The following is a 13,551-nucleotide window of genomic DNA, read 5'->3' as shown; positions in this document are numbered from 1 at the left end:
GACTAGCCATGGACACTACTGCTAGACATGCTTGGGGACAAGCATGTTTTGAAGAAGAGGGGAATGTCATGTGTTATTTACGATGGCATGTGCTAGGCACATGCCAAGTGTAGTGACCCGAACTTTTCCATGTTTATATATATATTAAATGAAATTGTTATATACATGATTAAGTGTTTCCAACATGTTAAGCAATCAAACTTGTGAAGACTTGATTAATTGAAATAGGTTTCATATAGACAATTGACCACCCAAGTTGACCGGTGATTCACGAACGTTAAAACTTGTAAAAACTATATGATGACATATATATATATATATATATGGTTATATATATAGTTAACATGATATTATGATAAGTAAACATATCATTAAGTATATTAACAATGAACTACATATGTAAAAACAAGACTACTAACTTAAAGATTTTGAAACGAGACATATATGTAACGATTATCGTTGTAACGACATTTAATGTATATATATCATATTAAGAGATATTCGTACATCATAATATCATGATAATATAATAATTTAAAATCTCATTTGTTATAATAAACAATGGGTTAACAACATTCAACAAGATCGTTAACCTAAAGGTTTCAAAACAACATTTACATGTAACGACTAACGATGACTTAACGACTCAGTTAAAATGTATATACATGTAGTGTTTTAATATGTATTCATAAATTTTTGAAAGACTTCAAGACACTTATCAAAATACTTCTACTTAACAAAAATGCTTACAATTACATCCTCGTTCAGTTTCATCAATAATTCTACTCGTATGCACCCGTATTCGTACTAGTACAATACACAGCTTTTAGATGTATGTACTATTGGTACATACACTCCAATTATCAGCTCTTAGCATCCCATGTGAGTCACCTAACACATGTGGGAACCATCATTTGGCAACTAGCATGAAATATCTCATAAAATTACAAAAAATATGAGTAATCATTCATGACTTATTTACATGAAAACAAAATTACATATCCTTTATATCTAATCCATACACCAACGACCAAAAACACCTACAAACACTTTAATTCTTCAATTTTCTTCATCTAATTGATCTCTCTCAAATTCTATCTTCAAGTTCTAAGTGTTCTTCATAAATTCCAAAAGTTCTAGTTTCATAAAATCAAGAATACTTCCAAGATTGCTAGCTCACTTCCAATCTTGTAAGGTGATCATCCAACCTCAAGAAATCTTTGTTTCTTACAGTAGGTTATCATTCTAATACAAGGTAATAATCATATTCAAACTTTGGTTCAATTTCTATAACTATAACAATCTTATTTCAAGTGATGATCTTACTTGAACTTGTTTTCGTGTCATGATTCTGCTTCAAGAACTTTGAGCCATCCAAGGATCCATTGAAGCTAGATCCATTTTTCTCTTTTCCAGTAGGTTTATCCAAGGAACTTAAGGTAGTAATGATGTTCATAAAATCATTCAATTCATACATATAAAGCTATCTTATTCGGAGGTTTAAACTTGTAATCACTAGAACATAGTTTAGTTAATTCTAAACTTGTTCGCAAACAAAAGTTAATCCTTCTAACTTGACTTTTAAAATCAACTAAACACATGTTCTATATCTATATGATATGCTAACTTAATGATTTAAAACCTGGAAACACGAAAAACACCGTAAAACCGGATTTACGCCGTCGTAGTAACACCGCGGGCTGTTTTGGGTTAGTTAATTAAAAACTATGATAAACTTTGATTTAAAAGTTGTTATTCTGAGAAAATTATTTTTATTATGAACATGAAACTATATCCAAAAATTATGGTTAAACTCAAAGTGGAAGTATGTTTTCTAAAATGGTCATCTAGACGTCGTTCTTTCGACTGAAATGACTACCTTTACAAAAACGACTTGTAACTTATTTTTCCGACTATAAACCTATACTTTTTCTGTTTAGATTCATAAAATAGAGTTCAATATGAAACCATAGCAATTTGATTCACTCAAAACGGATTTAAAATGAAGAAGTTATGGGTAAAACAAGATTGGATAATTTTTCTCATTTTAGCTACGTGAAAATTTGTAACAAATCTATTCCAACCATAACTTAATCAACTTGTATTGTATATTATGTAATCTTGAGATACCATAGACACGTATACAATGTTTCGACCTATCATGTCGACACATCTATATATATTTTGGAACAACCATAGACACTCTATATGTGAATGTTGGAGTTAGCTATACAGGGTTGAGGTTGATTCCAAAATATATATAGTTTGAGTTGTGATCAATACTGAGATACGTATACATTGGGTCGTGAATTGATTCAAGATAATATTTATCGATTTATTTCTGTACATCTAACTGTGGACAACTAGTTGTAGGTTACTAACGAGGACAGCTGACTTAATAAACTTAAAACATCAAAATATATTAAAAGTGTTGTAAATATATTTTGAACATACTTTGATATATATGTATATATTGTTATAGGTTCATGAATCAACCAGTGGCCAAGTCTTACTTCCCGACGAAGTAAAAATCTGTGAAAGTGAGTTATAGTCCCACTTTTAAAATCTAATATTTTTGGGATGAGAATACATGCAGGTTTTATAAATGATTTACAAAATAGACACAAGTACGTGAAACTACATTCTATGGTTGAATTATCGAAATCGAATATGCCCCTTGTTATTAAGTCTGGTAATCTAAGAATTAGGGAACAGACACCCTAATTGATGCGAATCCTAAAGATAGATCTATTGGGCTTAACAAACCCCATCCAAAGTACCGGATGCTTTAGTACTTCGAAATTTATATCATATCCGAAGGGTGTCCCGGAATGATGGGGATATTCTTATATATGCATCTTGTTAATGTCGGTTACCAGGTGTTCACCATATGAATGATTTTTATCTCTATGTATGGGATGTGTATTGAAATATGAAATCTTGTGGTCTATTATTATGATTTGATATATATAGGTTAAACCTATAACTCACCAACATTTTTGTTGACGTTTTAAGCATGTTTATTCTCAGGTGATTATTAAGAGCTTCTGCTATCGCATACTTAAATAAGGACGAGATTTGGAGTCCATGCTTGTATGATATTGTGTAAAAACTGCATTCAAGAAACTTATTTTGTTGTAACATATTTGTATTGTAAACCATTATGTAATGGTCGTGTGTAAACAGGATATTTTAGATTATCATTATTTGATAATCTACGTAAAGCTTTTTAAACCTTTATTGATGAAATAAAGGTTATGGTTTGTTTTAAAATGAATGCAGTCTTTGAAAAACGTCTCATATAGAGGTCAAAACCTCGCAACGAAATCAATTAATATGGAACGTTTTTAATCAATAAGAACGGGACATTTTAGTTGGTATCAGAGCGATGGTCTTAGAGAACCAGAATTTTGCATTAGTGTGTCTTCTCTAGTTTGTTAGGATGCATTAGTGAGTCTGGACTTCGACCGTGTTTACTTGAAAAATGATTGCTTAACAAATTTTGTTGGAAACTATATATTTTTAACATGTGAATATTATGTGATATATTAATCTCTTAACGCGTTTGATATTATGTGATAGATGTCTACCTCTAGAACAAGTCCCATTGACTCACCTAATAATAATGAAGAGTCAAATGTAAATTGGAATGATTCGTGGACTGATTCACAAGTTCCCGAAGAGGAACCGGAAGAAGAGTAGGAACCGGAAGAAGAATCGGAACCGGAAGAAGAATCGGAACCGGATGAAGAAATAGAACCGGTGGGGGAAATAATAAAACGGTTAAGTAAAATAAAATCCTCAACCAACCGACCAAGGTTAATTATGGTCAATGGTGTTTCCGCCAAGGAAGCAAAATATTGGGAGGATTACCAATTCTCCGATGAATCAGATTCCGACGAGAATTCCGATGATGTTATAGAAATTACCCCAACTGAATTTAAAAAGGCAAAAGAAAATAATAAGGGAAAGGGCATAAAAATAGAGAAATCTAATTCCAACCCCGATGAACTGTATATGTATCGTCAACCCCCGAAGTCCTTAAGTTGTAACAATGACCCGGGAACCTCTAAACCACCAGGTTTTTCTAAACCAATGTGGATAACGACGGCTCGTATTAGGGGAACATCATATATCCCTAGCAACTTGGCAAAATGAACAAAAATCGAAGAAGAAGAAACGAACGAGTCGGAATAAGATAGTTGTATTCTTGTGGTGTAATATATGTAATATAGTGTTCTTATGCTTTATGATATATGTAAAAATTGCTTGTATTAATAAGTATTTTTTTTTTATGAATCTAACTCTTGTCTATTTTAAAGTTTAAAAACACAAAATGGATAGACAACCCAATATTTTAAGAGACCTACCCGGAGACATGATTGATGAAATCTTGTCTAGAGTCGGCCAGAATTCCTCGGCACAACTATTTAAGGCGAGATCAGTTTGTAAGACATTTTCAAGAACGTTCCAAGAATGTCTTGGTTTATAAGAGACTTTCGTTTGAAAGATGGGGGATATCACATTGGGAAACCCATAAGTTACGATGTGTTTACTTTGACGCATATATTGCGGGGAACCCAAATGCTATTTTACGCAACGGGTTAAGAAATTATTTTGACTCAATATATCCGAATATTGGACTTCATGATTTAGAAAAAGCGGCTAACATGCAACATAAAGAAGCATGTTATGCTTACGGATTAGTAATGTTCGCTTCTCACCAAAGTGAGAACAAGAACATCGGGCTACAACTATTAAACAAAACATTTCCACAAGTGACGGAGTCGGTAATTGGGGTAAGAAATGAGGTTTTTAGATTATTACGGGACTGTTGGACATTACGTAACCCTCGTCCCTTTGACGACGTTACAACACGCTGTCTTATCAACGGCCATAACGGTTATGTTCCACAAGACCAAGGATGGGAAGTAATCCTAGTAAAACCAGAATGCATGACTTGTTTCTGGACGTATGAATTACGTGTCTTTATTGCCTTTGCTGAACGACTTGTGTACTAGCTAGAATTATCTTCACAACCATCTTGTATCAAATTTATTATGTGCTATATTTCATGCTATATGTAAAATAAGCGGTATTGTAAGTTTGTAAAATATTGTGTAAAAGTTTGAACGCGAAATATTATTATAATCAGTTTTTCATATAGAATTGTAGTAGTTGAATTGTATATTAGCTACTAAGTATGAACTTAACGGGTAGGTACTACCCGAATTTAAACTTATAAAATGCTAATATGAAGAAAAAGCTTTTATAAATGAGTTCATATTATGCTACGAAATACTATTAACTACTCTTAATATTCTGTATGATTAACTTGTTCCATTTAACTATTTTGAAGGAAATGGCACCGACTACTCGACACACCGTGAATATGAATGAAGAGGAATTCCGTACTTTTCTAGCTTCAAACATAGCCGCAGTACAGGCTGCGCTACATACCAACAATAACCTTGGATCTAGCAGTACAGGAAATCGTGTAGGATGCACCTACAAAGAATTCACTGCCTGCAAACCTTTGGAATTTGATGGAACCGAAGGACCGATCGAATTGAAACGGTGGACCGAGAAGGTCGAATCGGTGTTTGCCATAAGTAAGTGTACTGAAGAGGACAAAGTGAAGTACGCTACGCATACCTTCACAGGTTCTGCGTTAACATGGTGGAATACCTATCTAGAGCAAGTGGGACAAGACGATGCGTACGCACTACCGTGGTCAGCATTCAAGCACTTGATGAACGAGAAGTACCGTCCCAGAACCGAGGTCAATAAGCTCAAGACAGAACTTAGAGGGTTACGAACCCAAGGATTTGATATTACCACGTACGAAAGACGATTCACAGAATTGTGCCTATTGTGTCCGGGAGCATTCGAAGATGAGGAAGAGAAGATCGACGCGTTTGTGAAAGGATTACCGGAAAGAATCCAAGAAGATATAAGTTCACACGAGCCCGCCTCCATACAACAGGCATGTAGAATGGCTCACAAACTAGTAAACCAGATTAAAGAAAGAATTAAAGAACAGACTGCTGAAGAGGCCAATGTGAAGCAAGTCAAAAGAAAGTGGGCGGAAAATGGTGATAAGAATCACCAATACAACAACAACAACAATCGCAACATCAATCGCAACTACAACAAACGGCTCAACAACAACAAAAACAACAACAACAGCAACTACAACAATCATCCCAACAACAATAATAACCGCAACAACAACAACAATCAGAAACAGCTATGCCAAAGGTGTGAAAAGTATCACTCGGGGTTCTGCACCAAATTTTGCAACAAGTGTAAAAGAAATGGTCATAGCGCGGCGAAGTGTGAGGTCTACGGACCAGGGTTTAATAGAACAAAAGGAACAAATGGTGTCAGAATGAGTAATGGCGGAGCAAGTAGTGTCGGAGCAAGCTATGCCAATGTAGTTTGTAATAAATGTAGAAAACCGGGCCACATTATTAGAAATTGCCCGAACCAGGAGAACACGAATGGACAAGGCCGCGGAAGAGTTTTCAATATTAATGCGGCAGAGGCACAGGAAGACCCGGAGCTTGTTACGGGTACGTTTCTTATTGACAATAAATCTGCTTACGTTTTATTTGATTCGGGTGCGGATAGAAGCTATATGAGTAGAGATTTTTGTGCTAAATTAAGTTGTCCATTGACGCCTTTGGATAGTAAATTTTTACTCGAATTAGCAAATGGTAAATTAATTTCAGCAGATAATATATGTCAAAATCGAGAAATTAAACTGGTTAGCGAAACATTTAAGATTGATTTGATACCAGTAGATTTAGGGAGTTTTGATGTGATAATCGGTATGGACTGGTTAAAAGAAGTGAAAGCAGAGATCGTTTGTTACAAAAATGCAATTCGCATTATACGAGAAAAAGGAAAACCCTTAATGGTGTACGGAGAAAAGGGCAACACGAAGCTACATCTTATTAGTAATTTGAAGGCACAAAAACTAATAAGAAAAGGTTGCTATGCTGTTCTAGCACATGTCGAGAAAGTACAAACTGAAGAAAAGAGCATCAATGATGTTCCCGTCGCAAAAGAATTTCCCGATGTATTTCCGAAAGAATTACCGGGATTACCCCCACATCGATCCGTTGAATTTCAAATAGATCTTGTACCAGGAGCTGCACCAATAGCTCGTGCTCCTTACAGACTCGCACCCAGTGAGAATAAAGAACTGTAAAGCCAATTACAAGAACTTTTAGAGCGTGGTTTCATTCGACCAAGCACATCACCTTGGGGAGCTCCTGTTTTGTTTGTCAAGAAGAAAGATGGTACATTCAGGTTGTGTATCGACTACCGAGAGTTGAACAAACTTACCATCAAGAATCGCTACCCACTACCGAGAATCGACGACTTATTTGATCAACTACAAGGCTCGTCTGTTTATTCAAAGATTGACTTACGTTCCGGGTATCATCAAATGCGGGTGAAAGAAGATGATATTCCAAAGACTGCTTTCAGAACACGTTACGGTCATTACGAGTTTATGGTCATGCCGTTTGGTTTAACTAATGCACCAGCTGTGTTCATGGACCTTATGAACCGAGTGTGTGGACCATACCATGACAAGTTTGTCATTGTTTTCATTGATGACATACTTATTTACTCAAAGAATGACCAAGAAGACGGTGAACATTTGAGAAAGGTGTTAGAAGTATTGAGGAAGGAAGAATTGTACGCTAAGTTTTCAAAGTGTGCATTTTGGTTGGAAGAAGTTCAATTCCTCGGTCACATAGTGAACAAAGAAGGTATTAAGGTGGATCCGGAAAAGATAGAAACTGTTGAAAAGTGGGAAACCCCGAAAACTCCGAAACACATACGCCAGTTTTTAGGACTAGCTGGTTACTACAGAAGGTTCATCCAAGACTTTTCCAGAATAGCAAAACCCTTGACTGCATTAACGCATAAAGGGAAGAAATTTGAATGGAATGATGAACAAGAGAAAGCGTTTCAGTTATTGAAGAAAAAGCTAACTACGGCACCTATATTGTCATTGCCTGAAGGGAATGATGATTTTGTGATTTATTGTGATGCATCAAAGCAAGGTCTCGGGTGTGTATTAATGCAACGAACGAAGGTGATTGCTTATGCATCTAGACAATTGAAGATGCACGAACAAAATTATACAACGCATGATTTGGAATTAGGCGCGGTTGTTTTTTCATTAAAGACTTGGAGACACTACTTATATGGGGTCAAAAGTATTATATATACCGACCACAAAAGTCTTCAACACATATTTAATCAGAAACAACTGAATATGAGGCAGCGTAGGTGGATTGAATTGTTGAATGACTACGACTTTGAGATTCGTTACCACCCGGGGAAGGCAAATGTGGTAGCCGATGCCTTGAGCAGGAAGGACAGAGAACCCATTCGAGTAAAATCTATGAATATAATGATTCATAATAACATTACTACTCAAATAAAGGAGGCACAACAAGGAGTTTTAAAAGAGGGAAATTTAAAGGATGAAATACCCAAAGGATCGGAGAAGCATCTTAATATTCGGGAAGACGGAACCCGGTATAGGGCTGAAAGGATTTGGGTACCAAAATTTGGAGATATGAGAGAAATGGTACTTAGAGAAGCTCATAAAACCAGATACTCAATACATCCTGGAACGGGGAAGATGTACAAGGATCTCAAGAAACATTTTTGGTGGCCGGGTATGAAAGCCGATGTTGCTAAATACGTAGGAGAATGTTTGACGTGTTCTAAGGTCAAAGCTGAGCATCAGAAACCATCAGGTCTACTTCAACAACCCGAAATCCCGGAATGGAAATGGGAAAACATTACCATGGATTTCATCACTAAATTGCCAAGGACTGCAAGTGGTTTTGATACTATTTGGGTAATAGTTGATCGTCTCACCAAATCAGCACACTTCCTACCAATAAGAGAAGATGACAAGATGGAGAAGTTAGCACGACTGTATTTGAAGGAAGTCGTCTCCAGACATGGAATACCAATCTCTATTATCTCTGATAGGGATGGCAGATTTATTTCAAGATTCTGGCAGACATTACAGCAAGCATTAGGAACTCGTCTAGACATGAGTACTGCCTATCATCCACAAACTGATGGGCAGAGCGAAAGGACGATACAAACGCTTGAAGACATGCTACGAGCATGTGTTATTGATTTCGGAAACAGTTGGGATCGACATCTACCGTTAGCAGAATTTTCCTACAACAACAGCTACCATTCAAGCATTGAGATGGCGCCGTTTGAAGCACTTTATGGTAGAAAGTGCAGGTCTCCGATTTGTTGGAGTGAAGTGGGGGATAGACAGATTACGGGTCCGGAGATTATACAAGAAACTACCGAGAAGATCATCCAAATTCAACAACGGTTGAAAACCGCCCAAAGTCGACAAAAGAGCTACGCTGACATTAAAAGAAAAGATATAGAATTTGAAATTGGAGAGATGGTCATGCTTAAAGTTGCACCTTGGAAAGGCGTTGTTCGATTTGGTAAACGAGGGAAATTAAATCCAAGGTATATTGGACCATTCAAGATTATTGATCGTGTCGGAACAGTAGCTTACCGACTAGAGTTACCTCAACAACTCGCGGCTGTACATAACACTTTCCACGTCTCGAATTTGAAGAAATGTTTTGCTAAAAAAGATCTCACTATTCCGTTAGATGAAATCCAAATCAACGAAAAACTTCAATTCATCGAAGAACCCGTCAAAATAATGGATCGTGAGGTTAAAAGACTTAAGCAAAACAAGATACCAATTGTTAAGGTTCGATGGAATGCTCGTAGAGGACCCGAGTTCACCTGGGAGCGTGAAGATTAGATGAAGAAGAAATACCCGCATCTATTTCCAGAAGATTCGTCAACACCTTCAACAGCTTAAAATTTCGGGACGAAATTTATTTAACGGGTAGGTACTGTAGTGACCCGAACTTTTCCATGTTTATATATATTAACTGAGATTGATATTTACATGATTAAATGTTTCCAACATGTTAAGCAATCAAACTTGTTAAGACTTGATTAATTGAAATAGGTTTCATATAGACAATTGACCACCCAAGTTGACCGGTGATTCACGAACGTTAAAACTTGTAAAAACTATATGATGACATATATATGGTTATATATATAGTTAACATGATATTATGATAAGTAAACATATCATTAATTATATTAACAATGAAATACATATGTAAAAACAAGACTACTAACTTAATGATTTTGAAACGAGACATATATGTAACGATTATCGTTGTAACGACATTTAATGTATATATATCATATTAAGAGATATTCGTACATCATAATATCATGATAATATAATAATTTAAAATCTCTTTTGATATTATAAACATTGGGTTAACAACATTTAACAAGATCGTTAACCTAAAGGTTTCAAAACAACATTTACATGTAACGACTAACGATGACTTAACGACTCAGTTAAAATGTATATACATGTAGTGTTTTAATATGTATTCATACACTTTTGAAAGACTTCAAGACACTTATCAAAATACTTCTACTTAACAAAAATGCTTACAATTACATCCTCGTTCAGTTTCATCAACAATTATACTCGTATGCACCCGTATTCGTACTCGTACAATACACAGCTTTTAGATGTATGTACTATTGGTATATACACTCCAATGATCAGCTCTTAGCAGCCCATGTGAGTCACCTAACACATGTGGGAACCATCATTTGGCAACTAGCATGAAATATCTCATAAAATTACAAAAATATGAGTAATCATTCATGACTTATTTACATGAAAACAAAATTACATATCCTTTATATCTAATCCATACACCAACGACCAAAAACACCTACAAACACTTTCATTCTTCAATTTTCTTCATCTAATTGATCTCTCTCAAGTTCTATCTTCAAGTTCTAAGTGTTCTTCATAAATTCCAAAAGTTCTAGTTTCATAAAATCAAGAATACTTTCAAGTTTGCTAGCTCACTTCCAATCTTGTAAGGTGATCATCCAACCTCAAGAAATCTTTGTTTCTTACAGTAGGTTATCATTCTAATACAAGGTAATAATCATATTCAAACTTTGGTTCAATTTCTATAACTATAACAATCTTATTTCAAGTGATGATCTTACTTGAACTTGTTTTCGTGTCATGATTCTGCTTCAAGAACTTCGAGCCATCCAAGGATCCATTGAAGCTAGATCCATTTTTCTATTTTCCAGTAGGTTTATCCAAGGAACTTAAGGTAGTAATGATGTTCATAACATCATTCAATTCATACATATAAAGCTATCTTATTCGGAGGTTTAAACTTGTAATCACTAGAACATAGTTTAGTTAATTCTAAACTTGTTCGCAAACAAAAGTTAATCCTTCTAACTTGACTTTTAAAATCAACTAAACACATGTTCTATATCTATATGATATGCTAACTTAATGATTTAAAACCTGGAAACACGAAAAACACCGTAAAACCGGATTTACGCCGTCGTAGTAACACCGCGGGCTGTTTTGGGTTAGTTAATTAAAAACTATGATAAACTTTGATTTAAAAGTTGTTATTCTGAGAAAATTATTTTTATTATGAACATGAAACTATATCCAAAAATTATGGTTAAACTCAAAGTGGAAGTATGTTTTCTAAAATGGTCATCTAGACGTCGTTCTTTCGACTGAAATGACTACCTTTACAAAAACGACTTGTAACTTATTTTTCCGACTATAAACCTATACTTTTTCTGTTTAGATTCATAAAATAGAGTTCAATATGAAACCATAGCAATTTGATTCACTCAAAACGGATTTAAAATGAAGAAGTTATGGGTAAAACAAGATTAGATAATTTTTCTCATTTTAGCTACGTGAAAATTTGTAACAAATCTATTCCAACCATAACTTAATCAACTTGTATTGTATATTATGTAATCTTGAGATACCATAGACACTTATACAATGTTTCGACCTATCATGTCGACACATCTATATATATTTCGGAACAACCATAGACACTCTATATGTGAATGTTGGAGTTAGCTATACAGGGTTGAGGTTGATTCCAAAATATATATAGTTTGAGTTGTGATCAATACTGAGATACGTATACACTGGGTCGTGGATTGATTCAAGATAATATTTATCGATTTATTTCTGTACATCTAACTGTGGACAACTAGTTGTAGGTTACTAACGAGGACAGCTGACTTAATAAACTTAAAACATCAAAATATATTAAAAGTGTTGTAAATATATTTTGAACATACTTTGATATATATGTATATATTGTTATAGGTTCGTGAATCAACCAGTGCCAAGTCTTACTTCCCGACGAAGTAAAAATCTGTGAAAGTGAGTTATAGTCCCACTTTTAAAATCTAATATTTTTGGGATGAGAATACATGCAGGTTTTATAAATGATTTACAAAATAGACACAAGTACGTGAAACTACATTCTATGGTTGAATTATCGAAATCGAATATGCCCCTTGTTATTAAGTCTGGTAATCTAAGAATTAGGGAACAGACACCCTAATTGACGCGAATCCTAAAGATAGATCTATTGGGCTTAACAAACCCCATCCAAAGTACCGGATGCTTTAGTACTTCGAAATTTATATCATATCCGAAGGGTGTCCCAGAATGATGGGGATATTCTTATATATGCATCTTGTTAATGTCGGTTACCAGGTGTTCACCATATGAATGATTTTTATCTCTATGTATGGGATGTGTATTGAAATATGAAATCTTGTGGTCTATTATTATGATTTGATATATATAGGTTAAACCTATAACTCACCAACATTTTTGTTGACGTTTTAAGCATGTTTATTCTCAGGTGATTATTAAGAGCTTCTGCTATCGCATACTTAAATAAGGACGAGATTTGGAATCCATGCTTGTATGATATTGTGTAAAAACTGCATTCAAGAAACTTATTTTGTTGTAACATATTTGTATTGTAAACCATTATGTAATGGTTGTGTGTAAACAGGATATTTTAGATTATCATTATTTGATAATCTACGTAAAGCTTTTTAAACCTTTATTTATGAAATAAAGGTTATGGTTTGTTTTAAAATGAATGCAGTCTTTGAAAAACGTCTCATATAGAGGTCAAAACCTCGCAACGAAATCAATTAATATGGAACGTTTTTAATCAATAAGAACGGGACATTTCACACATCACCATGGGGAGCTCCTGTTTTGTTTGTCAAGAAGAAGGATGGTACATTTAGGTTGTGTATTGACTACAGAGAGTTGAACAAACTTACCATCAAAAACCGTTATCCACTGCCGAGAATTGACGACTTATTTGATCAACTACAAGGCTCGTCGGTTTATTCGAAGATCGATTTACGTTCTGGATATCATCAAATGCGAGTAAAGGATGATGATATTCCAAAAACTGCTTTTAGGACGCGTTATGGTCATTACGAGTTTATGGTTATGCCATTTGGATTGACTAACGCACCAGCTGTGTTCATGGACCTTATGAACCGAGTGTGTGGGCCATATCTTGACAAGTTTGTCATTGTTTTCAT

Source organism: Rutidosis leptorrhynchoides, chromosome 9 (genome assembly GCF_046630445.1).
Source record: "Rutidosis leptorrhynchoides isolate AG116_Rl617_1_P2 chromosome 9, CSIRO_AGI_Rlap_v1, whole genome shotgun sequence".
NCBI classification, from domain to species: Eukaryota; Viridiplantae; Streptophyta; class Magnoliopsida; order Asterales; family Asteraceae; genus Rutidosis; species Rutidosis leptorrhynchoides.
This window is presented reverse-complemented; position numbering follows the sequence as displayed.